Source organism: Pituophis catenifer, unplaced genomic scaffold (genome assembly GCF_029215685.1).
Source record: "Pituophis catenifer annectens isolate HBS135680 unplaced genomic scaffold, rPitCat1.0.hap2 SCAF_4, whole genome shotgun sequence".
Lineage (NCBI taxonomy): Eukaryota > Metazoa > Chordata > Lepidosauria > Squamata > Colubridae > Pituophis > Pituophis catenifer.
The window spans coordinates 105,059,440-105,069,384 of NW_027256884.1; positions in this window are offsets into that span (position 1 = coordinate 105,059,440).

The following is a 9,945-nucleotide window of genomic DNA, read 5'->3' on the forward strand; positions in this document are numbered from 1 at the left end:
AGCCTTAAGCATCTCATTATTCCCCTTCCCTGATTTCCCTCTCTTCTTTTGGAGAGGGGCTCCCTCTCAGGACTCCTTGCTTGATATCTTCAAGGCTCTTCTTTGTAATTAAAATTTTGTCCAAGTCTGTGGTGGTTTGAAGAATGGAAAATAGCAGCTGCAGTGAAACCCTATCGAATATTCATACAAACAATGTGAATTGGAGGGAGGGCTAATCTTTAAACTAAGTAATTGACTGAAAATACAGTGCTGATAATTGAAGAGCAATAGAAAAAAAAAAAAAGGCTCACAATAGGGAAGAGAGTAAGCTAAGGATACACATTTACACCAGAAAATACCAGATAAGAATAAACAATTGGAAAAGACAAGAGATGAAATCAATACTGAAATTCGAAACACTAACAATTTGAAAATAGATTACCCCATTTTGTGACCTGGAAGTCAGTGGTGGGTTTCAAAAATTTTTACTCCCAGTTCTGTGGGTGTGGCTTGGTGGGCATGGCATGGCTTGGTGGGCGTGGCAGGGGAAGGATACTGTAAAATCTCCATTCCCACCCCACTCCAGGGGAAGGTTACTGCAAAATCCCCTGATCAGCTGGGACTTGGGAGGCAGAGAATAGATGGGGGTGGGGTGGGGCCAGTCAGAATTTTTACTACCAGTTCTCCAAACTACTCAAAATTTTTGCTACCGGTTCTCCAGAACTGGTCAGAACCTGCTGAAACCCACCTCTGCTGGAAGTAAAGGAGACTTATAAGAGTCATAATGAAAATGAAACATTTGTATTAATGCTAAAAATTAAGAAAGCCAAAGTTACAGTATGTCCACCAGCAGGTTTAGCAAACTGACATTTGACAGTAAAGAAAGATGTAGAGATACTTTCGTTTACTTGGGTAAAGAAAAAGACAAAAGTGAACTGTATTCTAGAGAAATAAAAATAAGATTATTCCTTAGAAAGTTGGCAGTAAGGGTCAGAGTAATGAATTATAAGCTTTTTTTTTCAATGCCAGCAAAGATCAGAATAGTTAAAGCTGCAGTTTTTCCAAATTTTTCCTTTATTTCCAATTCTCTAAGTTATCCAAATAATAGGATGTCAAGAATTTGTGATTATATAATATAAATATCATTTTATGGAAATAATATAATTTGTCAAGATTTATAATTACACAATAAAAAGTAGGGGAAAGACTTTTCTGTCTTGCTAGAGTTAAGTTTAAGCCTATTTTTTGCTTTCACACCACAAAATTCTCTAAAACCAAAATATACCTGCAGGGATAGCTCCCTGATTTGTATTTCCTGATGTAGTATTTGTTCAACTTTTTCCACTTCTGGCATTAATCCTCATTCAATGGGACAAAAATCTAATTAAACTTACAAGATTACTAATTGCAGCAAGAGGTTTTTCTTTGCTAACTATCGCTCAACATTTCAAAGTAATGAATAAAAAAACCCCGCCCCGCTCAATAAGCCTCAGAACTTGCTTAAACATCACACTCAATGGGGATGGAATTAAGATGATCATGCACAAAGTCTCATTAGCCTCCTGTCAAAGTTTAGTGTGTCATGTAACACAGCCCTAAGGAGTGTCAGAAGCTAGAAATTACAAGCTGGGTCATGAATTACATCCACCTGAGAACACTTTATGAGTAATTGACTATTTATAAATACCATCTTCCACACTGAGTACAAACATTTCAAGACAAGTTCTAATAACTTGCAGCCTGACTTGTTGGGGGGAGTGTCCCTAACTTTTTACTTTGTTCAATCTTAGAAATGTAGTTCTTAAAGCATCTTTTTGCTGGTCTTCTGTTTACCCTTGTCAAACTGATGGCTTGATTTCATATAGCTGTTATGTTTAATAGAGACTGAAATTCCATTTCTGCCTAATCCCTTAATTAAAATATTTTATATCATAGCAAAATTAATTCAATCACTCCAATCTGTGATCTGTCTTCCCCCCTCCCCTTATTCTCACATGTACTTATATAAATAACAGAAGCTATATTAAATAAAAATCCAGTATAAAATGTTTAGGTTTTTACTAATGCAAAATGCACACTGTTCATGAGAATTTGTCCTTGATAAAATGTCAAGCCAAACAGTTGGATTCTGCTTTATAGCTCGATACATCATCATTTTGCCAGGTGTCATTTGGACTAGTTACGCTGATTCTTCTGCTACAGCTTGTGTGAACATGAATGAAATGCCTCCTTTAATTTTTGTTTCACTGAATAGAACCAGTATATATATAATTAATTTTACAAAAAGTAAATGTTGAAGTTCGATCTAGTCTAAGAGAAAAATCCTTCCTGAATATAGGTTTAGAGGTGGGTAGCATAAATGAATAGAATAGAATAGAGCAGAGCAGAGCAGAGCAGAGCAGAGCAGAACAGAACAGAACAGAACAGAACAGAACAGAACAGAACAGAACAGAATAGAATAGAATAGAATAGAATAGAATAGAATAGAATAGAATTTTTATTGGCCAAGTGTGATTGGACACACAAGGAATTTGTCTTGGTGCATTTGCTCTCAGTGTACATAAAAGAAAAGATACATCAAGAATCATAAGACTATCATACTTAATGATAGTCATGGGTTACAAATAAGCAATCAGGAAACAATATCAATATAAATCGTAAGGATACCAGCAACAAGGTTAAATGCAGCTGTCTATATCAAGTCTTCCCATAAGGAATAGCTTTTTATAACCCTTTTAGTATTAGTCCTTTTGACTGATTGGCTATGTCTAGTCCGGAAGGATTGTCACTCATTAGGTTCTAACTTGTACAAGATCTCATCATTTATTGGCCTATAGTTCCTCAAATTGATACACTTTATAATTAATCTAACTTTTAGAACTATAATAGCCACAATATCCTTCAGGTATAAGTATTTGCATGAAAATAGTAGCTTTAGTTTTAAAACCATGATGTTGACATTTTGAGTATGAATAATTATAATTACATGGAAGATAAAATTGCATTCAATAAAAATGCTAGGGTGCTTTCTCATTTTCTTTTCTCTGTATGTGTGTATCCCCTCTATAGTACAAAGTCCAGTGCTAGAACTTCATTTTTGCCCTGGTTCTGCCACTTTTTTTGCCTGCATATCTTTAAAGAAAGGTCCCTATAACATTCCACACAAAAATCCTCAGACTGAAAAAACATGTGGACTCTGTGCTACGTTATTAACATGGACAAGTAAACAAGATCACATCCCACTAGTTCCTATACCAGTTAGTAATTCATACTTGGGCACAGATGAAAACCTGATTTCTTATACAGTGTCAGCCCTTCAAGGCAAACCAAACAATGAAACCATGATTATCAATGCTAATGGTATTTTTACTATAAGGTTACACAGTAACAGAATCTTATAAGTCTGAATGTGCCTTCCTCTCTTTCCTTTCATCTAAGGTAGAACTAGGGAGGGTCAAATCTGAGAAGTTTTGTCAAATTACGTTTCTGCTTCAGTCTCAATGTTCTTTTATCTTATCATTGACTTGATTGCAGTTGTTCCTCATATTCCTCATGGTTACTCTTACAGCTCACTATCTAGGACCTAAAATGGTCTGGGCTTCTTCCACACCCTTAAATATTGTAGTTCAGAGACTTCCTTCTACAGCTTCTTCTACTTAAAGTAATGCTACGCACCAGGATAGAATTTTTCCATTCCATTCCACTCTTGAGCTAACTTCTGTAATTTTGGAGGTGGAGGCCTTCTTGGGTATCAATATACCCGAGAAGGCCTCGGGTATCAATATAGCCAAGAAGGCCTCAGGTAGTATGAAGGCTATTGCTTAACGCACTGTAAGCTGCCCTGAGTCTCCGGAGAAGGGCGGCATATAAATCAAATTAAAGAAAAAAATTCTTTAGTTCAGCCATCTCCCATTAGTAACTCCCCAAAAGCAGAAAAAGCTAGAGACAAATGCAGAGCTGAATGCTTTACTTGACTTTCAAGATATATTGTATGTGAAAAAAATGAATCAATGTCTGAAGTTTCCCATCTGTTGAGTAAACCAAATCTAATAAGCAGTGGGTTGTTGTTGTTTTTTTAACTCTGGCAACTTTGCATTCTGTGGACTCCCACTCCCAGAATTCTCCAATAACTTCTAGGTTAAGATACTTGACTGGTCCATCAGAACCCCATATATTGATTCCCACTCCCACTCACACACACACACAGGCTCAGAAACTGTGGTTTAGAAATGTTGCTTATGTGTATATCTTGGCGTGCATGCCCACAGAGAGGGCTCTGCCTGCCACTTGTGGCATGCATGCCATAGGTTCGCCATCATGGTGATTGATTAACCAATGTTAAAAGTATGCATTTGGGGGCTGAATTATCTGTAAAAGTATCTATTGCTAATTCAACCAATTGCTGGTAGAAAGTAAACAAAATTGCTTTTGTATGAAACTCTAAGCATGGCTTAATGTTAACCATGGATAAAGTGCCGTGGCAAATTATGGGGGGATAGATTCCATACCCCTGACTCATTTGATTCCCAGTTCATCCCTGAATATCAACAGAAAGTGAAAACAAATACAGAACCGAAGAGACAATACTGCAGTTACAAGTTATCTTTGCATCTATTCCAGCCATCTGGTTCTTGTTCACAATCCAATGTAATAGTAATGACACATTTTTCATTCCTAATGGGGTGAATGTTTCATCAAGCATATGCCTTAATTAGATTGCCTGTATCTGAAGGTAGGTCAACCAATACTGCAGCACCATTCATTGCCACTTATGCTTTTGAGAAAGATACTTTCAAGCCTTAAGTATTGCTTATGTCTCTTTATCTGCTTTGTTGTTAACCTCAATGGAAATATAATCAATCATTTTTGGGCCCTAGACAATTGTAGAAAACTAAACTTGCAAAGAATTTATTACACTTGCAAATGTATGCCTTCTCCTCCTCCTTATATAAAAACATATTCACCTTTTTTGGACTTTATTATCTGCATTCTGCTGATATATAAAAGGACTTGGAATCAATGAATAAACCAAAGTTTGGTGCTACTTTCATTTATTTCATAAACAAAGTCATATAGCATGTGATCTGCCATACTACAAACCTCTTAGATTCAGTAATGAATTACACCACCTTTAGTTATATAAATGTACTGAAATGCTCCTATAATTGGTAATCATGTTATTCCACACATGTTATTGTGTGGAAATGAGGGGACATTCCTTCATGATGAACTGACAGTAACATTTGACCAATCTAACCCAAACAATCAGAACGAAGAAGCAACAAATGTGATGGAGCTGATTCCTGGCAACTTTATTATTCACTATAAACTGAAATTCAGGTTTTTTTTTTTTAGTGGTTCATTTGGTTTTCATTGTGTTCCAATATTAAGTTTTAATTACATTCCTTTGAGGAGAGGCAATCTCTAAGCTTCCATGAATGTGTAACCATGTATCCATCCATCATCTTTGGGATTTCTATGGAATCTCTTTGCTGGGTGTGATTATGATTAATTCCTTTAGTTAAAAAATCACTTGCAAAGGCTTAAGAATCTCCATACGGTAAACACATATATGCTTTAAATAAAAACCTATAATTTACTTTGGCTAGCAATCTTTGTTATTCATTTGACAAAGGGTTATGTATAATGCAAATAAATTCTTGCATAATTCTTCCTGGACCAGAAGTTTGGCAAAATAAAACAAGGTGACTCCTTCTATATCCTAAATAAAAGATTCAAAGCTGGAAACAGATTATGGTAATAATAAATTAATTTGTAATGACACATAAACACTTCTGCCTGGAGGAAATAGACTATCACTGACTCACAATGTTTACAGTTATAAAATTTGTTCAGGAGACACTGTTTACCCAAAGAATCTTTTTAAATGTTCATTCTGAGCTGACTCAAATATTTGCATACAATCATTTGCTGGAAAAAAAGTCACAATCCAAATTCTGATATTCTTTCTGGCCCAAAGGTGGCATATAAGATTTGATTTGATAACATTAATGCCTTCTAGGCAAAAACAATGTTAATTGTCCAAATGTTATTTAAAAAACAGATCATACATTCAATATAAATTTTCAAAACTAAATTCAAGAGGAAAGCTCATTTTAAAGGAGAATTGTCCTCAGTGCAAAAGAAAGCACACTTGAAATTACTGGTGTTCTCTGAGCAGAGGGACCTAAGGACCTAAGGAAGAGCTGCTACTAAGGAAATCATCAGATAAAATGGATGGTTGTCAGGGGTAAAATGCTCCTGGTTTGGACCACATTGGGCAATCCGGTAGCGATTGTGGCAGTGGTTCAGAGAACCAGTAGCGATGGCGGCGTGAGGCTCCGCCCGACCCACCCGAGTGTCATTACTTCCTGCTTTTAAAAGGTTAAAAAAAGGCTCTGACAATCGCGTGCCACAGCTGTGATCATCAGAGCCTTTTTTTAACCTTTTAAAAGCATTTTTTACAACATATTCACCCGAATAGGTTGTAAAAAAATGCTTTAAAAAAGTAAAAAAAAAAATTGGCCACACCCACCCAGTCACATTACCCCACCACCACCAAGCCACGCCCACAGAACCGGTAGTAACAAATTTTACATTTCACCACTGGTTGTTGTGGTGGTTCATAGGGTGGCAATGTATGAACCACCAAACAAATATTTAAAACACCATTGTTAAAACAAACCTTGTGTTACCAATGGATCTGAAATTGCATAGTGATTACTCCCGTAATCTCCAGTGCCATGGAAGTGTTAGATTATGAAGGATACTTTGGACTACAACACCCATAGTCTATTATTGTGGTCTATATTGACTTGGGATAATAGGAAGGTCAAATAATTCAGAAGACATCACGTTCCCCTTCTTATCTTAGAAGAGTCCCCAATTTGGAAACTGCATTCTTCAACATAAACAGAAATAGAAATAGCTGACTCTGAGCTTCACTGCTGTAGATATATGGGCCTTTTGCCAAAACTCCACTAGATGGCATCTAATGGACACATAAACCCTAAGTATTTGCTTCCATCCAGCAGTCATCTAAACCAGCAGTCACCAACTGGTGGTCTGTGGACCACTGGTGGTCTGTGAAAAAATTTTGGTGGTCCGCAGAAAAATTATTTGCATTTTTTATATTGCACTAAATCAGGAGTGCTCAAACTACAAACCCTGGGCCGGATACATGCAATGAATATTTGTGTTGCTGCAGAGAGTCTCCCCCTTTGGGGTCTTTTCATGTGGGTCAGAGGGGGGCAGAAATTCTGACTCGGGGTCTGCTTCAGCTCCTGGTACAGGGGTTTGGATGAAGGCTGGAGAGAAGTGCCACTGATGGCAAAGAACCGGAGGGTCTTGTTCCAGTTAGAATACATCATGGCCTGGAATTGGCTGACCATCTTAGCCTGCTGAGCCTCCAGGCACTGGTACCTGGCCTTGCACTCCCACAGGTCTTCCCTCTGCTTGGAAAGCCTATGCTCGTAGTCCTCAGTAAGGTGCTTCTGCTGAGCCTCCTTCTCGGTCAGATCCAATTTGAACTGAGTGGGCTGTTTTGCCAACTCTTTCTCATGGTGGCTACTTAGCTCCAACAACTGCTTCCTGTTAGGGCCCTAAGGAGCTGGATGGGCAAGCGAGGAGTGGCTGGGAGTGGAGGGGCGAGTAGGGGCTGGCGAGACGCCCCTCTATGCAAGTGACATCGAGTTGGCCATGCCCACCGAGTCACATGACTACCTAGCCACACCCACCCAGCCCATCATTATGCAGATCATATTAGTGGTCCGCGGGATTTAAAATTATGAATTTAGTGGTCCCTGAGGTCCGAAAGGTTGGTGACCCCTGATCTAAACTATTGCAGCCCAGGATCCTACTTGTATCATTGACTATCCATCCATTGGCAGAAAACTATCAACATAGCATCCCAGCAGATTGCATACCAGTAGTCTGCACAGAATTTATACTTACTCTCAATTCCTCTCCTGCCTCTAGAGTTTCCCTTTTAAGTCACTGAAATCAGCCGACCTCCCTCCAAAGTACTAGTACAAAACCAGTACAGGATTTATATACCTCGAGGTCATATATATTCCAATAGTGTTGGAATAATGGAAGAAATGCTTCTTTACCATTGGGAAAACTAAAGACAATTTAAAGTGGAGACTCTCGTGAATTGGAAACCAGATAATGGCAAAATCATGGGGAATGTGGCATAAAAATTCTGGCACAACAATGGTAAGATGCAGACGAAGACACAATGCCATTTGTAATGCATAATACACACAATGCATAGTATGTATTAGCCTGGCGCCAAGAGACAACTGTGACCAGAGGAGCCAGCAGCAATAGCATTGGATGATTAGGGTGCACCAACATTAAACAAAAAGTGGTGAAAGCAAAAGAGGAAATTGCATCTATTGCTGCGGAAGAATCTAAGTCTGATCTTCAACTGTGGCTGCCAAAAGAGACCTACAGGAGATGGAAGAAGCTACCAGCTGCCATAGCAGTAGCTGCAATATACTGTAAGTGGCCATCTGGGCTGGGCCAAGACCTACCACTCTCTTTACATGGGAATGATGGTCAAACAAAAGTTCCTGGACAGTTGAGGGCTGTCAATGTGACAAACCAGGGCACTCTCTGGTTTGTCAAACCAGAAACAGAAACAGAAACAGAAGGAAAGGAAAGGAACAACAATAACAACAACAACAACGATTGTTGTAAATTAGGCCGAGCTTTTTAGATAACAAACCTGGCATCTTGTATAAATCAGGTAAAAAGGAAAAGCTTTCCTGATTACTATGCAAACAGCAACCAGAAATTCAATTTGGTAGATTGTTCTACTCCTTTTCTGGCATCCTTTCTGAGCTGCGCTCTAGAGGAATAAATGGAAAACTACCATACAACTGATCTCAAAAGCTTTCTCATTCCCCGCTGGCCCTAGTAATATATTTAATATATGATTTTACAATGACATAATCTGATTACTCTGTCATGTGTCCAGACTGCATTTCAAACCAGTAGAAAATAACAGGAAAGGTTTATGTGTATAAATTACCCATGAGATAAGGATGGTTTTCTGGCTCTGTTCACTGCAGTGATAACAATCTGCATAATAAGCCATTAGAGATAAAATCTCCTTTGTATGAAGTCTGAGTCCTTGTGAGTTCCTAGATACATCTGTATAATTTTTTTTTTTTGGCAATAATGAAGAAATGCCTTACCAGCTTAAGTTTTCTCATCTGACTTTTGGCCCTGGATTTCCTAATACTTTCCCATCAGAGCCATCTGAGGTAGGGTTGAGGTGGAGGACAAATGACAAAGGTAGAGTTGTGCTGTAAGCTCTGCCCTTTTTGCTTCTTCCTGATGATAGGCTGTTCCCCATTTCTGGTAGGGCAAGGGACTGATGCTCAAGAGGCATTTTGGGGGAAGCAACACCAACTGTCTCAAATGGCCTCCCACTAGAGATCAAAGAAGCTCCTCTCTTGGAAGAAACAGAGTTCTTCTGGAGGGCAGGTTGACATAGATTGTTTGAGCCCATACCAGAGTTGGGTTGCAGCAGGTTCTGACCAGTTCTGGAGAACTGGTAGCAGAAATTTTGAGTAGTTCAGAGAACCAGTAGTAAAAATTCTGACTGGCCCTGCCCCCATCTGTTCTCTGCCTCCCAATCCCAGCTGATCGGGAGGAAATGGAGATTTTACAGTATCCTTCCGCTGCCATGCCCACCAAGCTATGCCCACAGAACCGGTAGTAAAAGTTTTTGAAACCCACCACTGGCCCATACGTTTTATGGGTTTCGGTAATGTTTTGTCATTCTTATTCACCATGTAGTGTTTTCTCTTATTTGTAAGCTCCTAAGAGTCTGGTTACATTGCAACAGAATGGAAATCTCATAACAAGTTTTACAAGCAAACTGTCATGCCATCGTAGTCTGAATCGGAGATGGAAGACAAACAGCTGACAGAGAGCGAGAGAGTGGCTCCGTTG